Below are 21,400 nucleotides of genomic sequence, written 5' to 3' on the forward strand. Positions count from 1 at the left end.
TATATACAGAAATAACTTTTTGGGGTGGAGGACTTGGTGACATAGAGCTGTGGTTCTCACACTTCAGCCCATGAGCCACTATTGAGCTACAGAGAACTTCCATGTAGTCTTCTGTCCCACGAGTGAACACTGAGGCTTTCTCCTAGTTGATCCACAGCGTAGTCCTTGTTGTGCATCCAGAGGCCTTTTTACCAACCAAACTGAAATCAAACAAACCAAAGCCACTACTCTGTGTATCTTCCTTTGTTGGGCATTTCTTCTGTGTAAATGTATATGAGGCCAAATTAGCAAATTATATGCAAACTAAAGGTGTACAAACAGGCAGACAGGCATAACCAGACTGCAAAGCAGCCAATAGAGATCAGCACAATGAAAGCTACAGGCAAAGAAGGGGTACTTGATACTAATAAATATAATGCCCGATATCCAGGGAGAGGAAATCACTGAGTTTCTGAGAATTCACCCTCATCTTCACCCTGAATTGGACAAAACACTGGTTAAACCAGCCAACTGTATTAGCATAATTCAATGAAGTACAGATGCTGAAATAAGTAATTTCAACCTATTGGAGGCACCACAGTCACTACTGGCTTACTATCCCATACTCTCTCTTCATTCCCTCACAAACATGTTGACCAAGAGGGATGACAGAACAGAACCCAGCCAGATCCCAGAGGAAGATGAATAACCACTCAACTCCAACTCTGGGTATCATCTCAGAGAAGGAAGAACTATGCCAATGACACTTCAGGGTCATGGTACTGAAAAGCAACTAAGGAATCAGTTGTAGACAATTGGGGCCCAATTCTTTACTGGCATCTTGTATAATCATTTAAAACCTGTGCAAAGTGGATGTAAAATACCACCAAATCAGAGTGCAGCCCACATAGCATATGATGCCCCTAATTTTCCTCTATTGCAGACAGTACATGATCAGCCAACATCTCCAGTGAATGCCAAATACCACATTTGTGATCTGGTGTTTCCATCTTGCCTTAAACCCTATGACTAAACCTTCAACTGACTGGGTTCAAGGAAATCTGAGCTATTGCTAGGGTTGGATGACATCACTTTCTCTTCAACATTCTCTAGAAAGAGGAGAAACTAGAAAAAAACAACTTGTTTTGATGCTGGGTTTTTTTTTACTACTTTCTTGCCAAAGGCCTAGGCATTGTTTCTCCCAGAGAAAATGGTTGATCTGACTGAAAAATTTTTACCAAAACATTTTTTTAATTGATTTGTTCAGCTACATGGAAATTTTTTGTAGAAAATGTTTGATTGATTTTGGGGGATGGAGTGGGGGAGGTTGAATAAGCATAAACCAGAAAAAATAGTTTTTCAATGAAAACCTGAAAACAAAAAGACAAACATTTTTTGTTTTTACTATCTCTTCCTCCCTGCCCCCCTCCCCGCCCAGGGCAAAAAATAAAATAATAAGGATTTTCCCAATTCTAGAAACAAGACTCTCCTCATGAAGGCAGAAATTGAAAATACTCAGTATGTATTTATTTATTTATTTTCAACAATGTATTGGGGCTGTACAATATTCAAATATGAACACAGCTCCTAACCAGAGTTTGGATCCACTGCCTTACCTTTATGTAAGGATGGATATGGGTCCAACTGTTAGTTAGTATAACCTTGAGCTCTTCCAGAATTTGCAGAATCTCACTGAGTGGTACAGGTTGAAACTCTAGCAAATAAGGCCCGATGTTTGTTCATTCCAGAATCAGAGATCTCCTGACACCACCGTTAGTGCTATGACAAGCACTAGAAACAGAAAATTAGCAGGGTAGACTTGCCTTTGCAGGGGAAAAAAGGTGGGTACAAAATTTTCATTGCTGCTTAAGAAAAAAACACCAAGTATTTCTATATCTATACCAATATCTCACATTCTGTACTTGGTCAGCTGGCTGGTTTCATTTCTGTCTATTAGGCCATAGTATGTTAGTATCTTCTCCAATAAAGCTGCACATTTCTTTAGAGATTCTCTGCTTGCTTGAATGATGTTCTTTGTGTGAATGCTCACAGTATTTTACTTGATATTAATTAACATGATGTTTGTGAAAATTAAGCCATACTGGGTCAAATTCTTCAATTCTTAATTGTGTTAAAACTCCAATTAAAAACTAATGGTGGGAAAGAGCCTGCTTGAATAAGGACTGCTGAATGACTCCCGTTGGAATTAAAACTATTAAAGAGTGCGCAAAAAATTACTGCTCTATGAATATTAAAAGTTACAACTGTGCTAATAAGCAGTTTTATTCTAGAAGTCTTAACTAATGTGAACATCAATATAGGTGGTGTGCTGGCATATCCAGTCAATTAATTTAGAATTGGGTTATTGCTGTACTAATGAGTTGACGATTCCACTGCCTTTCTTAATTCCCCACTCTGTTCTTTTAATAATAGATCTTGGGCCTGATCTTTATTCAATGTAAGTCAATGGCAAAGCTCCCATTGGCTTCAGCACAAGTAGAATTGAGCCCACAGTACGGTCTGCTTTTTGTGACAGCATTAGAAAGGGACTGTGAATTTCTCATATATGTATAAACGATTAAAAACCTAATGGCAGGAATTAGAATGCTAATGGGTTTACAAGACATTTCTATTTTAGTACAGTAAAGAGGGAGAGGAGCTGTGGAGAATATAAACAGGTTACATATGACTCCATCAACTACTGTCAACACCCTAAAGAGGTTGACACAGTAACTGGGAGTTACCAGGGCAAAACGGAATTTCCAGCCATTCCCCCTTTGCTGTAGCCCTTGCCTACAGAGTAGCCTTGGGAGGGAATGGCATGAGAGTTGCTATAACATCTCTACACCATTGGAGGATCCTTCTTTGCTGGGATAATTCCCCCATGGCTGGCTAAAGCTTTGGAACCACAACACAGCATCTGCCCCTTCCCATTTTAGGACACTAAACTACTCTACATATTTGGAAACGCAGTACAATTATTATCTAATTAACAATGATATGGTTCCATATTTGTTGCATATTGCTTTTTCTCCCATGTGTATGGAATTTAAAGATATGGGATGAAATCCTGATTTACTGAAGTCAACAGGGGTTCTCCTACTGACTTCAAAGAAACCAGGATTTCACCCATGAACTAAAAAACCTTCACATGCATGGAAGTTCTTCTGTCAGTGCCTACCACTTGTTAAAATATTATAGTTTTGTAAAGTTAACAGAAGTTTTTTATGATATCGCATTGCCTATAACTATCACAAGTAAATGATTTTAGCAATTTCCATCTATCACCAATTACAATCAGGAGTATGAACAAATACTCTATTCCAAGTGATTGCAGAATCCTCTATCGACTCCCATTTTCCCTGTTTAGTCTATCAAAATATTTACAATTGATACATTCTGGTTATGAAACTCCATACTATTTGAGGGAGCAAGGATCTCCCAATACATGAAGACCTAAATAATACTGAGATTCCCACTCAAATCTAGAATACTTTTTGGCTTTCAGTGCAAGAGTTCAAAGACTCCGGGTTTGCCCTCTGAAGGTCAATGGCAAGAAAGGTGGATGGATGCTAACATTCCAAACAAACTTTTCATGATTGACCCAACTGCAAAACCCAATGCTTATTCCCTCCCAAGGAAAATATAATCTACTTTGAACTGTACCCACACATCACATGGCAGATGTGGCTACCTCCTCCATAAAAGAGGTACTGAAACACAATCCTATTTGTGGCTGAAGAAACAGATTTCAAACTGTGGAAAATCTTGTTAACTAATGTTCCAAACAATCATATCCTGGTGGTATGTCTGCCATCCACTCTGCAACACCTGAAGCAATCAATTGGATCACCAGCTTAAACCTGAACATCTAACATTAGTTGTTTTAAGCCATAAGGAATAAGATGAATCTCTTGCTTTTTGAACAATGGCAATAATTGAAACTGGCTGTTGAAGAGGTTATTGAGAGTTCTTTAATGTTTAGCATTCCTATCACATTTTTTCCCATTTCAAATTACAATTCATATTTTTTTAGAGTGTTCTCTGCTGTTTTCAGTAACCACGTGGAAATGGTGACTAACCAGATACGAATCTTGCCTTGACTACATTTCTATTCTGTACTATTCTGGTTCTTATACCATGCCTACTCCACATGAAGGGTCAAATCATAGTCCCTTTATACACAATGGGAGCTTTGCCATGGACTGCAGTGGAGACTGCAGGCCCAAATTCTATGAGACAGACACTTTCCAAAGGTCTAGTTAAGATAGGTATATTGTTGTATTTATTACGTTTGCTGACAAATTCATTTAGAATTTGCTAAAATTTTATACAAGAATTTTATTTGTAAGTATTTGTAGCACAGCATACTGTATGTTACTTCTGATGTACTGAATACTGAAACAGTTTGTGAGTGGAGGAAAGTACCACAGATGTGTGTCATTTATTTAGGATCAAAAAGCAATTAGAACAAAAAGGAAAATGTAATTCTCAGAGAGAACACTTGTGGCATAACAAGGATATCACAGAGCTAATAAATGAAAGTAATATAGATTTCCTGCATCCATTCTGGCCCTTTTAAAATATTTGGATGAGACTGCAAAGTCTGAGGCTTATTCAGATACAGCGTGGTTTGAAGGCTTTGCATCTATCTTTTCATATTAAATTGCTCCCTATAGAAATATGCTTAGCATTCTAATTATACAAAGGAGCATGATTTCTCAGCATATAACCAGAATAACTTTAATCCTCTTCTTTCAAACTAACACCCCAAGAATGTTGGGGCAATACATTATTTAAGCTGATGTGTTGGTTTTCATTAAATGTAATCATATAATTTTTGAGGTTTGATGAAAAAGGACACCACATTCAACATGGATCAGAATTTGACCTATGGTGAGAAATGCTGCAGATAACATGGAAATCAAATTTGGAATAAGTATAATTTGAAGAGCAGAATTTTTTATAAAGTGATGAAGAAAAAAAACCACAAACTTGTTCCATAAAAATATCAATTTGTGGTGTGTTTTTCTCTCAACACAAGAAGTTAGACAATACATTTGAGAGATATTGTGTAGTTTTGGTACTTATCTGACTAGTCCTTTCAAAGAGGACAATTGGAAAGTGCTAGTTTACACTCCCTTTACTGATGTACAATGTTTAATCCGAAAGATCCTTTAAGCAAACTAAAGGATTTGTAAACCTTCAAAAAAAAAATCTGCAATATATGTCCCTTTATAACTAGTGAATATTTTTCCTCATTACCATCCTCCCTAAAGCTTCATGTATACTGTGTTACTCACAAGAAGTGAATTATCTTTTGTGAAGTGGGGGGAAAGGGGAAAACAAATGAAAATCACAAATTAATGGCATAAAAAAAAAGACATCCACATGCTAAAATTGACAAGCTGCATGTTATTATTTCAACCCTTCACTTTCTATACCCCTTCCTGAAGCAGTTTGTTATTCTCAATCACTATGTTACATCTACAGTAAAACTAGACTTCAACCCTGCAACTGATAGTATGCAACAAGCCACTGGGGCTCCATGCAGGTGGATTGCTGCACCTGCAGAGATCCCTATTGACTTTCCTAATGCCATCAGTTGCAGGACCCAGGCCTTGCAGAACAGGAGCCAAGTAATGTGAATTTGTTACATCTATTACAGCAGTGTAACAGGGCCCCACTGGACTAAGTGCTGGACAGACTGTATAGAGTGCACAATACTATATGAATAATAATAGTAAATCCAATATGCCATATGCACCAGAGTGCTGAAACTGTGACACTTCTTTACTTAGCATTAATGATTTAAGAAGTCAGAGAAATAACCATATTAATTAAACTACCTGATACGCTTTAGACCCTGACCAAACTGGCCTCAAACCTAGCAAAAGGGCCCACATTTTCAAAAGTCCAGCAGTGTCATGCCCTTCCCCTGGACATCAGTACCAGGTGTGGAACAAGATACTGATATGTAAAATAATTTAAAGTAAATATATTCCCATTATTCAGTGATTTGTCGGCAAAACCTATCTTTAAGCAAAACTAAAGCTTTAAATGATGAATAGCCTGGTTGAAAGCACATTAAAGCCAACGGAAATCTTTCATTGGCTTCATATACTTTGGATCAGGGCCCACAGCAAAAAATTTCATAACAAGGACACATTGTTGCATGCACAGTCCAGTAGAATACATATTATAATGTTGCTCTGGATATTTGGCTGAAACAACATCACAATCCTTTGGATGCTTAATAATAGCTATCCTCTAAAGGTTACTCATGCTACCCTAATTGCCTGTTTTGAATCCATGTTTGCAGTTCTCAGTACTCACTGTGTGGGGTGCATTGCAAAATATAAAAAATCAGGAGACTTGGCCGGCTCTCGCCATGGTGCTGAGTGGTTGCTCTGCATAGAGCTGGATTAGTGGAATCCCCACTGGATTCAGCACAAGCATTTTAACAGCCCTTGTGTTTTAAGTGAATTGTCATTGGACCGGAGTTGCATGCCAAGCAAGTTAGATGTAACAATTCAAACAGCACAGTTTAAAAAGCACAGCAGGCTCTCCTTGGAAAAATATACTGCAACCCCTTCATCCAGTCTACACTGGTACAGGGATGGCAAAAGGGGAGAGTGGCTCCTTTAACAGTCCCCCCATGAGGGACTGGGAGAGAAGGTTCACCCATGGGGTGGGAAAGGCATCACCTGAGTGGGTGGGTGGACCTGTGGGGTTCAGATAAACCATTGACCCCCATGTACGTATGGGAGGGTATGCAAACCCTATCCCTCCAGCCTGAGTCCCCACTCAGATCTTATTAGCAGCTCTCACCCTCCCACCACTGGCATTAGCATAAGACAAGGTTTTGTGGTCTGCTGTGGGAATTGCACTAGTGATCTTTTTAGGGACTGGGAAGGAATTTTTCCCCTCACCATCAGAGTGGCTGGGATGTGGTTGTCTTTTTTAGCTTTCCCCACAGCAGTTCCAGGGCACAGTGGGATAAGTCAGGATATAAGGATGAAAGTTATCAGAGCTTAGCAAGTGGCTAAGTGTCCAGTGCAGGTACTAGTTCCATAGGGTGTCTGATTCCCTGATAAAATGGATTTGGAAGTGGACTTAGAGGAACATCATCTACCAACGCTGGGGAATGGGGTGAGAGCTCCTGATGTCTGATATAGTAAGAAGATAGCCTCATTAGCCCAGCCCTTTAACCATCATATGAAGAGTTCCAAGCAATGGTCTGGTTAGCAGCTGGGGAAGGGTGGGGAGCTGACAGCAGCCCTCCACCAGGTGGAAACAATTAAGAAAGGAATCATAACCAGCATGGAATGCCTTATTGCATTCAATAGTTTTCAACTGAGTTAAATTAATAAAGTCACTGCCCAATTAAGCCACATCCATCATATCTTGTCTTTCTTCCTGAATCTGGCACAATAACACCAGAGGTGAGGGTCACCCTGTTGCAGTGTAAACAATGTTTTTGATTTGTCACCATAGGATACCATCCATAGCACTATAGTATAAAACAGGCATGTGATATTTAATATGGCAAGGTTGGTACTATGGTCTTTTAAGTGTACATGGACAGAGAAATCTTTTGGCCTCAAATCTTTTCCAAGCCACCCAAATGACTAGTAATAGCTACATCTCACACCTTCAGTCATCCACCTTCCAACTTCCAGGGCCAGATCCTTAGCTATTGTAAATCAGCATAGCTCCACTAAAAACAATGACGTTAACTTGATTTACACCAGCTGTGGATCTGATCCACAGAGACTAAGGGAAGCACCATACACAGATACAGGTCACCTGCTGACCTAATTCTGTACCCACAAGATAAATGCTCAATCATATCCTAAGGTGGGTGAGGTAATATTTTTTTATTGGACTAACTTCTGTTGGTGAGAGAGACAAGCTTTAGCGCTTACACAAATCTCTTCTTCAGGTGTGGGACACTTACTCAGGCTATGGCTACTCTAGAGAGTTTACAGTGGCACAGCTGTACTCTGTGTAGCCACTCTATAATTACTCCAGCCCCCACAAATGGCTGTAGCTATGTCGGCGGGAGAAGCTCTCCCACCAACATAGCGCAGTTCACACTGGCGCTTAAATCAGCATACGTTAGATCACTCATGGGGTGGTTAATTCACACATCTGAGTGACATAATTTATGTCAACTAAGCTGTAGTGTAGTGATAGCCTCAGAGTGTCACACCTAAATACAAGGTGGAACAGATTGTTTAGCATAAGTAGTTGTCAAGGTTCCTTCCCCACTCTGAACTCTAGGGTACAGATGTGGGGACCTGCATGAAAGACTCCTAAGCTTATTCTTACCAGCTTAGGTTAAAAACTTCCCCAAGGTACAAACTTTGCCTTGTCCTTGAACCCTGCCACCTATGCTGCCACCACCAAGCGTGTTAAACAAAAAACAGGGAAAGAGCCCACTTGGAGATATCTTCCCCCAAAATATCCCCCCAAGCCCTACACCGCCTTTCCTGGGGAAGGCTTGATAAAAAATCCTCACTAATTTGTACAGATGAACACAGACCCAAACGCTTGGATCTTAAGAACAATGAAAAATCAATCAGGTTCTTAAAAGAAGAAAGATAAAAGAATCACCTCTGTAAAATCAGGATGGTAAATACCTTACAGGGTAATCAGATTCAAAACAGAGAATCCCTCTAGGCAAAACCTTAAGTTACAAAAAGACAGAAAAACAGGAATATACATTCCATTCAGCACAGCGTATTTTACCAGCCATTAAACAAAAGGAAATCTAACGCATTTCTAGCTAGATTACTTACTAACTTAACAGAGTTTCTGAGACAGGTGCCAGCGAGGTTATCTTAGCTTCTTAACCCTTTACAGATGAAAGGGTTTTGCCTCTGGCCAGGAGGGATTTTATAGCACTGTATACAGAAATGTGGTTACCCTTCCCTTTATTTTTATGACAGTAGTTAACACATATTTCAAGGAACCATTCAAGGTGAAGTGGCCTGTTAACACCCGACCAGTCATAGGGAGAAAAGGATTTTTGTGTAAGCTCAAAAGCTTCTCTCTCTCTCATCAACAGAAGTTGGTCCAATAAAAGGGTATGTCCACACCCACTTGTTTCTCTAATATCCTGGGACTGACATGGCTACAACACCATGGCATACGACCATCTCCTAAAGCATTTTCATATACAGTACCAAAACAGCAAGGTTTGTAGCTGCAAGCAGATATAGTTAGTGGTGGCCTAGGGTAAAGCATGTGCTATATGGTAAGTGCGGTTATGCTACAGGTACTAATTGTCTATTCTTTTTCATCTGTGGAGGGCACATTTTTTCTGCAGGCACAGCTAATTAGCAGCATAATTAATCTCCTATTTAGCATACCTGGCCAGTCTGACCCTTAAATTAAGCCCCCCAAAATGTCCTTGTAGCCATATTTCCTTCCTACCTTATCTTCCTCAGGGAAGCAGGACTCCAGGAAGCCTAAATCTGTATCCCAGAATTAGATACATTTTTTTTCACATTTCAAAATCTGTTTGATGAACTGAGTGTACAGAAAAATGTACATAAGAAAGAAAAAAATAGGAAGACAAGGTTAGAATAATAAGTCCTGTGATAGGGCCACCATGGTAGGAACTTAAGATAAACAGAAGTTGAAGGCAGAGCTGCAAATCAGAAAAGACAGAAATGACATACATCCAACACTCCCAAAGGCACAGGCCAAACAGACTATCCACCATGAGTTGACAAGTGGAGCATCAAATCTGGACTTTGCAACAGTATGAACAAAATCCTAGATACTACAACATGTAACAATTGAGCTCACTGTGCATGCTTTGAGAAATAGCTCCAGTGCATGTGTTTGTGGGTGAAAACCAGCATGTTCTTAATAAAAGAAGGTTAGTCTCTGTCCTCATCCTACTGTAGGAGAGTGGATTCACCTCTTGTGCACCCTCCTCATGACTAGGCATGCCTTTGCAACTCTTTCCTCTCTAGCAATTCCTGCTTACAGTCCCAGGACAGTCTCCTCACAACTCAGCTCTCCAATTGGGACATATTTTAGTTCCTCCCCTTCCAGAGTAACAGAAAGTACAATCTGATGTCCTTACATCTGTTCCTCAGCCTCAATGCTTAGCTCTGTGGGGTCCTAACATCCTTCTCTCCGAAATTTAAACTGTCCTCATTCCCTTCTATTAGGGGGCTTCATGACACCTATCCAGTTGCTGCTATGGGAACGCAGACCCATCCTCTACATTGCTTTCCAGTCCAGGCACCCTATGATGAGCCGCCAAGGTTTGCTCCTTCAGGCACCTTGCCACTACTTTGATGGATGTTTTCCTACTACTACCCTTTCTTCAGGATTTTTCCCCCAGTTCCTTCCTGGGATCTTTGTAACAATCATGACCTCCCAGGGCTTTGCCGCTGAAGTCCAGTTTCTTCCCTTGCATCAGGATCAGCCACAGGAGCTTGCTCCAACCTGTACCTTCCAAGTACCTTCCTTGCCACAGGTTTCCTTACTGGCCTACAGGAGACTTCCTATTCACCACAGGTCTCTTTACTACCAGGGGAGTAACTAAGGAGTTCTTCCCTCTCTCTGCAGCTCCCTTCTGACCTAGACCTTCTCTCTTTATAGCATCACCCAACTCTTCCCCAGCTGGGCTTCATCTTTAATTGGGGATGGCCCACTCTCCAGGATCATCCAGGTAGGTTAATTGGCCTCAGGCTCACCTTAACCCTTACATCACCTTTGTGAGGTAAATACCTCATCACACATATTGTAATATTTCACTGTATTATGTCCTCCTCTATAACCATGCAGAGGTGTTAACTGTCTGCCATACACTTTCAGTCTCCTCAAAGATTCTCAGACTCATGTAGACAATCTCTAACACCATATGGAAAAAAGTCCCAATCCTGTGAGATTCTGTGTGCCCTCAATTCCCAAATATGCCCACTGGGAACTCACTTTTCAAGGGAATAAATGAGTTCCCAAGATTCAAGGAAATAGAGAATTGAGGCCCAGAAAATGATAAGTTCTCTGTACCTGCGGCCAGGGTATTATGTTAATTTTGAAACCTCCCTAATATTTGTACAGTGTTGCTGGTTTAAAATGTTAAGAAGTAGGCAGAGTTTTTGACAAAAAATAGTTGCACAACATGCTCTTGACATTCAGTGCAAAAGTCACCCTCCTATGCAGTTTCAATAAATGTAATGAAAGTCATGCTGAATATGCAGAGGCATTATTCACAAATATGAAAATATGAATCATACCCTTGTGCTCACAGGCATTATTGCAAGTGAGCTGGAATGAGTAGATATGACATTGTTACCAAGATAATACCTTGAAGTCTAATCTTATTTATGAAAGCTTCATTGTATCAATTAGCAAAACTGAGTTAGCCAAATATAAACCAGCACCTTATGATATACCGTGGAAAGATTATTATAATACATTTCTTTCCTCCTATAATAACAGCATTTTTCCTTTTTAAATAGGCCAGTAAATATTCTTTAAAGGTGGAAATGCTTTGAATGACCCTTCTCCTCCTCCTCGTTGTCCATGCAACATAATATTAATCCACAGATTCCCTGTAAGGAACAAGTCTTAGGCAATATTTATTTAATTTCATCTGGAGGATATTATTACAGTACAATGCTAATGCAAAGTGGATTTATTAACTGGATGCTTTGATTTATTTTGAAGATCAGGTAGTTGGTACAGTGTATGTAACCCATGTGTCTAATAGGGAGATATCTCTTGAAGAGATCTGTAGAGAAAGGGGAAATTGGGAGGGAAAACTATTTTTTTTTTATTTTAATTGTATACTCTGAATGTTGTTTGGTTTTAGCCAAACTGTTTTAGTTAACCTGTGGCAACCAGTATGGTTCATCATCTCTTCTCTTATTTAAATGTGATGATGGGGAAAGAGTCATTTATATTTTGCTATGATCAGTTTTTGTGTTTTTCTTGTAACAGTTTTTTTTTTTAAATCTATATACTTAAATTGACTGGTTGGTTAATTAGTTAGCGAACTAGCTAACTAAGTGATTTCAGCAGAGGAGGAAGAGTCTCCATGGATTGCAGTTGGAGGTTTCTACAAGCAAGAGTGTTGCAGTGTTTTTGATGCAACAAACTGTATAGATTTTGCTGATTGAAGACTATAACTCAGACTCAGGTGAACACAACTTAAGCTTTTGGGAACTCTGAGTTACTTCTCACTGTGTTTATGTGGGGACTGACCTATCTAGATTTAATTTATTTTCTTTATGTATGTTCATGTATATGTGTGAAGATAATGTATGTGGATTATTAAGTAGCCATGTGATATTGTAGAAATTATTGTTATTTTTTGTTGTTTCTTTATCTTTATAAAAGTTAATTCCTCTTGTTCTTTTTGGACTTGAATGTGTAGAGGTTAACCTGTGCAATCCTTGCTGAAAATCTTCAATGACTAAATTCTGGGTCTCCTTGTGCTTTTCTATGGAAATTGTTTTTAAGTACTAGGAGAAGGGCAGTAAATTCACTTTAGCCAACCCAAAGTTTCCATGTAAATGGAACCTTTATCCATGGATGGATAAAAAAAATATTTTGGGGGGGCGGAATAAAAATTCAGATAGTATAATTCAACTAACAAAATAAACTTTTTCTTTTTAAAAAATCAGTTTAAAATAAAACCTTAATTTAATACAAAATATATTAAGGTTTAAATTTATTTTAATCTATTAAAACATTTAAATAAAAAAAAAATGTTGAATCCACAACTGAAGCTCTACCAAAAACTTTGAGTTAAAGGCTGATTTTCTATATGAAAAAAGAATTAGGGGAAAACATCTAACTATTGAGGTCAAGCTTTATAAATATGGCACAATAGATCATATATTGTATTAAGGGCTTGATCCTGTGGTGGACCCAGAGACTATGCTATTGGGTACAAGAGACTGGCAACATCATCCCAGGCATTGGGACTCAGCCTCTGACTCCAGGAGACACCATTATGTATCTCATCAGGTCATGGACTAAGCACACCCTTGGTGGTCTAGTACTCCTATTTTATACCTTCTCCCTACCTGGGCTCTGATTGGCTCAGTTATCAAATTATGAATATTTATGACTCCATCCACCATGGAAACCTACTCTCCACCTCATGGAAAAACACTGATGTGCTCTGTAACCAGCAGCCCTTGCTTCTGGATGGTTCTGGGCACTTCGGGTAAATAGCCTTGCTCTGTCTCCTTGTATGTGTACACGGACAGAGATACAAACAAACAGAAATCTGTTAATTTCTCAACTGCCTCCCTCTCTGTCCCTAAACAAATAAAATGCTGCAGCACAAAAGGCATGCAGATTACACAAGCAAATGCCTTGGGTTGTGAGTTCTTTTGTTTTTCTGGGGATGGGGAAGTTATGTAGCAAGAGAGATGGAACAGAATGTGGAACCAGAAAGGAATAACACTGGTGTCAAAGCAGGACACTGTGGAGGAAGGAACAATATTCTTGAGAGTGGAACCTCTAATATTGACTTCAACAACTGGGAACTGGAGGGGGCATGGCTATAGGTTGTGTTGGGTTTTTCTTAAAGCCCTATTTGAGAATATTTTCAAGAAATTCCTGTACCTCTGAGACAAAAAGGAACACATTAGAAGTATGATCAGTGCAACAAAGAGATTTAAGGCCTGGTTATCAGAATGAAACAACATTATGAAAAATGCTTCTCAAAAGGCAGAGTCTTTGAAGAAGATAATGTGGACATGTCTGAACAATCTGGTTCAACTGGTTAGTGAACTTGGTTTTGCACCATTCTTATGGCCTGCTTACCATGTCACAGTATGCTAGTAAATGATGACTTAGATTATTGTCATAAATTTGTATTTTTGGTGGATTACTTATTAATTTCATATTTTTTTCAAAATATCATTATGTTGTGGGAGTATATATCAATTACATTTTTACAGTTACTGCTGAACTTCTGAAATTTTTTTATTGCTCACTATAATCAGACATCCTTGGTGAAGATTTCCTGTTTAAAAGTAAAACTGTATTAAGTATTCATGAATTTTAACATAAAAAGTCAAGCTGTTTGGTATATTGCTAGAGATAAAGTTTTAAATAAATGTATATAATCCTTATGGTTTGTTAATAATTTGCCTTGTGAAACTTGGTTTAGAATAAAATAATACAATGTAAACAGTGGGACAAACAGCTGAAATAAGAGGAATCTTTCGTTTACAATCTCATTTTTTTTTAAAGCAGTGCACTGAGTAATGGTGATTCAGAGTGGGGACTTTTTTTTCACAGTCCAGTAAGGGATTCTGAACATCCATCATCTGCAATGCCTTCAGTTTGCTGCCTATTGCTGATGCTATTGAAATTTGGAAAAAACATCAAGAGACACTGAAGAAATATCAAACAGCAAAGTTAAATTGTGGGCAGTAAAGAAGTGGGTGGATCATTACTCCACTTCATTTTCTTGCCAATATTTCCAACCCAAAGAACCAGGGTAGATGCCTAACTGCTGAAGATGCTGCTGCTGCTGTAGCTGCTATGACATTGGCAACTCATCAATCATACCAACCATAATAAATTTCAGAGCTGGAAGTGAACTATTCGAGCTGTACATGTTTGCTGATGAGGCTTTAAAGAAAGTCACACCACAGTGAATGGGTGGAAGTCACTAGCTAAGCTAAGCATTCTGGAACCTGAGTTTGTTGAAGTGCTAAACCAGCTTTTGACAGCAGTAGCCTCTTCTGCAGGCAAGGAAAGAATATTTCCTTCATTTGGACGACTTCAGTAAAAGTTCAGAAATCATTTGGGAGTTGAAGAAGCAGGAAAACATTTCTTTCTCTTCCTGTCTGTGCATAAAAATGAGGAGGGAGGAGATGAGATCTGTTAGTTTTAAACATTTGAAGGACAGTGTAAGTAACTTAGGAGACCATTGTATCATCTTCAAGAGACTTAAGCAAATAGGAACTTTAAGAGCCAGTCACTTTCACTTAGGCATATTTAAAATTTTTCTCATGCTGACCTGAAATAATCAATGACTAATTGGGCATGGCTGGCAAGACTGGCAGGGAGCTGTTGGTAGGGGAGCCTTGGCCCTCCTACTCCACTGCGTTCTGACCCAGGGCCCTTTGGGGCTACCAGTGATCTGGAACCAAGGATGCTTAAGGCTGCTCTACCTGGGCCACTTCTTATCTCCTCACCCTACTTCCTAGGGCCAGCTCAGTCCCAGACTTTCCCCAGCTGGAGTAGTCCACATCAAGAAAGTAAAAAGGGATTTCCAATGTCCATGGTTCATATGTAGGGGAGAGGGGAATGCTGCCCTCTCTAACTGTTTCTGGGGTGGGTCTTCCCTGCCCTCAGTGAGGGCCCTAGAGATGTCAGCCTTCCTTCTGCTCTGCGCTGCTGGAGCCGCTGGTTGCATGTCTGCTCTCTTCCAGGTCTGCCACCAAATAAGCTGTTTCCCTGTCTTTTAGCCCAGCGGTTCTGAACTCGGGGTACATGTACCCCTGGGGGTATGCAGAGGTCTTCTAGGGGGAACATCAACTGCTTTAGTTATTACCTAGTTTTACAACAGGCTACATAAAAAGCACTAGGAAAGTCAGTACAAACTAAAATTTCATGCCAGACAATTGGTTATTTATACTGATCTATAAACTATACACTGAAATTTTAGTACAATATTTATATTCCAATTGATTTATTTTATAATTATATAGTAAAAATGAGAAAGCAAGCAATTTTTCAGTAATAGTGTTCTGTGACACTTTTGTATTTTTACGTCTTATTTTGTAAGCAAGTAGTTTTTAAGTGAAGTGAAAATCGGGAGTATGCAAGACAAACCAGCCTCCTGAAAGGGGTACAGTAGTCTGACTACAGCCTATGTCAGCAAAACTTATGTTGCTCAGGGATGTGACTATTCCCCTCTTCTCCCCAAGTGACATAAGTTACACTGACTTATGCACTCGTGTGCATGGTGTTACGTCGGTGGGAGAGCTTCTCCTGCCAACATAGCTTCTGCCGTTCACAGAGGTGGGCTTTTTCATGCCGATGGGAGAGCTCTCTCCCGTCTGCATGCAGCATCTTCAGCAGACGCACTGCTGCGACTCCCCTGTATCAGTACAGCTGCGTCACTGCAGCACTGCATATATAGACAGGGCTTTAATTCCTCCACCAGATGAAACCCTGGCTGTAGGTGTGGCAGGACAGTGCTGGCTGGACCCAATGTAATCCCTTAACCTCTTCCTGCCCCATGTGGGGTTTGTATACCCCGTCAAAGTATCCAAAACATTTAAGATTGTTGTGTTTAGCAAGAAAATTATTTGTATATGCTGTTTTGTGTGTTTTATTAAATTCCAGTTACCATGATAATACACTTGACATGTTAATTATCTAGTAAATAACCCCCAATATATCATTCACCATTTTCTAACATACTAAAATGTACAATTAATAAGAAGCTGAAAATATTAAGCCATATAATTTCTTAAATGTGTATAGTTAAAGTGTACCCCCATAGGTAGCAAAAAATTTACTAAATCTAGTTCAAATGTTGTATTTAGTTGTAAATCAACATGTTTAAATTGTTGTATCAACCAATGAGAATGCACCTTTCTTCAAAAAATAAGCGATGTACAAATGGAAAAGTTGATTAAAACTGATAATTTAAATGAAGGCTTTCCACTTGGTGATTTAAATCACTGATTTAAACTGCCTTGATTTAATCCATTCCACCTGCTATATTCACACATACACACACACACATACACACACACACACAAAGAGATGTTGAAAAATATTAATGACAATGTAGAGTTGACAAAAACAAAGAAATTCAAAAATAAGGCTTACCTAAACCCATTACATCTAGTTATTGCATCTCATATGATATCAGAAGTGACCCAATCAGAGTTCCCATGGAGGTCTGTAGCAATTAAAATATCTTTAATGTTTTCAACTGGAATAGCGTACTTTCACCTGGGGTACTTCATTTTTGGGTAATTGTGTATTTGAGCCAGCTTTGTCATGTAAAAAAAACAAATAAAGTGAATGTGGGTATGCATGCCTCATATTTAAAAGAAAATGAAAATACTGATGTGTGATCCATCTTAAAAGATATGCTTTATTTCCCCACTAGATTGTAGCAGCAGTCATTACATGCAATTTTTTTAATTCCAATTATTAATCATTAATAAACTATTGTAAGTGTAGTCTGCTCTATGGTAAGAGCTCCATCCGAAACTAATAATAGTCTTCTGACCCAATAAGTTTACAATTTAAAGATGCCATGGAAACAGACAAAGAACAAGACAGAGTATACAGAGAATGGCATGAAGAAAAGAGCTCTAATGCGGCACACAAATTGTGGGGGGTTTGCTTTATTTCTTCACAAATTGCAGGTAGAAGGAGTTTGGTGTATATTAGCAGGGGCTTTGGAAGTTATTCCAAGTTAATGAGGCAACAGAAGAGTCTTGAAAAAGTGATCTCGGTGCAAGTTTTCCTGAGCAAGAACTGAGTGAAAACTGGATTCTGGAGCTGCCTGGAAGACAATGCCCATAGTAAGAAGTGCTGTGGAGCCACTTCGGGGTGAGCACTGTTAGGGAGCTTATTCCTTCACCCACTTACTTCCCTGGTCCTTCTCGCATGAACAGAGAGCAACAATACCTGAAGTCCAAAGGTGCAAACAATTCGATGTTTATTGGGGTGAACTTCCAGCAAGCATGATTCCAGTTTCCTTCCTTAGTATCCTCCTTCCCAGCTCTGACACCACAGAGCCTTACACCTGTGTCCCTGTTCCCATTCCTGCCCTTAGCCAAACATGATTCCAGTTTCCCCACTCCCATTCCCTGTTCCCATCTCCCCCTTTAGCAAAACATGATTCCAATTTCCTTACCCGCATTCCCTGTTCCCATCTCCCCCACACACACCCACCCACCCACTCCCACTCACTTCCTCATTGACTGCAGGCTATATAGTAAAACTTGAAAAGGAGTACTTGTGGCACCTTAGAGACTAACCAATTTCTTTTTGCGAATACAGACTAACACGGCTGTTACTCTGAAACCAGTAAAACTTGAGTTCTGCTTAGCTATACCTTAACCAATCATTTTCCTGAAATTTAACTAACCAATCCTAACATATTGTAACATGATTATGTAACCAATTATATCCCACCACCTTAAATAGTTTACACCCAGCAAAATTAATTATACAACAGACAGGAACAATCACAGAACCAGACAGAGATTATACAAACAATAGCAAAGTGGGAACTTTAATGACAAGACCATACAGAAGTGAGGATTTCACATCCCAGCTATTGATGAGTGAGTTCTTGCCAGACAGGATGCTATCAAACTAAGTTTCCTTTTGCATTTTCTAGGCACTTCTCTTTCTCTGGAGGCGATAGGCATTATCAGGACAGGATTGTATTCCTAACAGCCCAATAGCACCTGATTTCAATGTGACTAGTTTGGAATGTGAGGATGTGACTGTTTGCTTCCTAGCTTATGGCTGCCTCTGCTGCTTAGCCAAAGGCCTTAGCCTAACCACAGGGCCTCAGACTGTCACAGTAAGAGAAGGCCCTTACACCGGCAGACAGTGATTTTGATTCTTTCTTTTATACGTCTATAACTAGCCAAGTGATAAGAATACACCTACATTCTTAGAGTATAGGCCTTTACAGACAGGCCTGAATATCTATATCCTAACAAGCACCAGGAGACATTTTGCCCTAAGGAGGCAGAATGTCTCCCAATGCTTTTGGAACACAGCTGCAAATGCCCTTATACTGCTTTTCTGTGCATTGGGGAGGGAAGTGTAGCCACTCCATCACTCTGCCTCTACTCCCACCCCACTCATCTTTGTGTCACCAAGACAGAGCACTCTCTGCATCCTCCTGGGAGAAGGCCCTGGAATTCTGATTGACTCTTAGGTAGGTTGCATAGACTTTACTATGCATTGCCCAGCCTCATGAATTGTGCAGATGCCCCTGGTCATGATGCTGATGGTGCCATGCAGTGAATCATACTGGGGGATAAGGAAGTCTATTGCAGGAGGAGCAGAAGAGGAAAAAGAAACACATAAGGAACATTTGGGGCCTGTATGAAACATGGAAAGAATATGAAGGCAGGAGGTTGTTTGGGCAGGGATGGTGGCCTAACATCCACTAAAGTCTTTGATGAGAATCCTGAAAGTAGAAATTATACACTGTACTGACAGGTCCATCTGCTAACAAAAAACTGGCCATAATATGCCTAAATTTGCTCCTATGATTCAGTCATCCAGTCACTTGTATCCATTACTTCCTCACTCCCAGCACACACTTTCCTTGGAGTGGCATCAGTATCATGCCTGTGATCTAAATCTTGAAAAGAGGAGAATGTGTCTGGGGATTAATTAAAATGTTTATAGTCTGAGTTTCTTGTATTGCTTAAAAGGACAACAACAAAGAGCCATCTCTGGGGATAATATTTTGTTTTTCTTTTAAAACATTGCTGTAGATACCAGCTACAATCAACAGAGGCATCCCAAGGGCAGCCACTAATATCTGAATTACTGAATAAGAAAAACGTGCATTTTCCAAATCAGCTCTTTCAATTTGGCTTTTGATTTCTATTGAATTTGTATTGTAGTTCAATTGTATTGAATCAGTATTACTTTTTTTCATCTATTGAGTGCATTCTTATATACTATCATTTAAGTACATTTATGATAAAAGTATTTGCATTTGGGAAGTCACATGAAGACAGTTATCAGACATGATTATTGATTTTTTTTTAAATTCTGCTATGTAACTATCAATCTTTTTTTCCAGTTGCTTCTGTTCTTTTCTTATTGGTTCTTTTCTCACATGGCCAGATGCCAGCTCTTGGAGCATAGGTTTTAAATGTGTTCCATCATCTTGAAATTTTCTTCTCCATTGTTCTTGTCACAATGAAGTATATTATAGCTACAATTGTGCAGATTTTAGTGGGAAACTCTCAGGTGTTCCTTATTTATTACTTTGAAAGGGACCAGTCTCCTGCTAAAGTGCTTCTTAAAAAAACGTTTATCCCTTCTTAAAACAATCAAGGGCCTGATTTGCAACCCCTTTTACTTGGAACTGCTCTGACAGGGAAAGGGAAGGGTGATATTGTAGTTCGGAGCCCTCGGTTCAGTTTCCTGCTCTACCACAGATTTCCTTTTTTACTTTAGGCAAATCACTTACGATTTTCAGAGATTTTTAAATAATTTAGTCACTTAAAGATGCAGATAGCACATTTGAAAATCCCATTAGATGCCTTAAGTGCCTATATTCCTTTGAAAATATGGCCCTTTAAAGACTGAGTCAATGGAGTTGGATCAAGCTATTAAACTCTGTGCTTCAGTTCCCTATCTGTAAAATGGGAACAACAGCATTTCCTTACTTCACAGTGGTGTTGTGAGAATACATTTGTCAATATTTGTGAGGCACTCTGATTACTGGGAAGAAACAAGTGTAGTTCGTAGTTTAAGTAATATAGTAATAATCAGTGATTTCAGTGGGGTTATGCTGATTTACATCGACTGGGAATATGGATTTAATTAATGACTATGTCTTGTCCAGTGCAATTTCACTTGCTTTCATTGTAAGCAGAATTAAAACTTGAGCATCAGACTGATGGTGCGGGATCCGAAGTTCAATACTGTTGTTCCATCAAGCAGAATTAATGGTTACTAGTTTAATCACATGGATAGCGCCAGACTAAGGAACATTGAAGTCAAAATGAAACAGTGCTGAGTCACACCCTTCTGTATCCACTAGATTAAAATCTGCACTCTCTCACACCACTTTCCCCTCTCCTCCTGCCCAGAGGCATCTTCAGCAGTATTGTAACAGACCACGAGATATGTGACACAAGTAACCGTATGCTAGAAGTAATAGCATGTGCTTTACAATAGTTTACAATTTAGAGTTAGTCCAGTGCAAAGTCAACGGATGCAAAGTCAGCTACAAATACCTGCCCTCCCCCCTCTCCCCCCCCTACACTAGCATAACATTTTAGGTCTGAAGCAACAAGGTAATAATTAGTAATATTTCCACCTACTTTAGGAACAAATACAGTAATATGGCAGCTTCCGTCACTCTAATGGGGCAGTGTGGGTGGCAGCTGCTTTCACTAGAGGAAAGGCTCTCCCCACCTCATTTTTGGCCCTCAGGGTAAGATGACAGATCCTTCTGACTGAAGTTAACCATAAACTAGGAACATCAATGAAATTACTTGGCATCTTCACCATAGCAACCAAGGGCAAAGTCTAAATCACAGGTTTTTGAAACTGAGGCCAAATAAATAAAAGCAGAAGTTTTCTGGGGCTTCAGAGTATCAGACCCCAGCAGCTAGTGGTCAATGGTAGGAATGAGTTATTTAGCACAACTCTCTTGCCTCCTGGAACGAACCGCTTAGTGTCT

At 39.4% G+C, this 21,400-nt stretch overlaps 1 long non-coding RNA gene across 1 annotated transcript in view; it reads right to left on the reverse strand.

Annotated features, from left to right (window-relative positions):
• The window catches only part of LOC311517132, a 61,037-nt gene extending 39,910 nt beyond the window's left edge, over window positions 1–21,127 (reverse strand). The window contains exon 1 of the long non-coding RNA XR_014710606.1: window positions 21,039–21,127. This is a non-coding gene — a long non-coding RNA (uncharacterized lncRNA). The remainder of the gene's footprint in view (window positions 1–21,038) is intronic.
• Between the last annotated feature and the right edge of the window lie 273 nt (window positions 21,128–21,400).

Source organism: Lepidochelys olivacea, assembly GCF_965140295.1.
Source record: "Lepidochelys olivacea isolate rLepOli2 genome assembly, chromosome: 2".
NCBI classification, from domain to species: domain Eukaryota; kingdom Metazoa; phylum Chordata; order Testudines; family Cheloniidae; genus Lepidochelys; species Lepidochelys olivacea.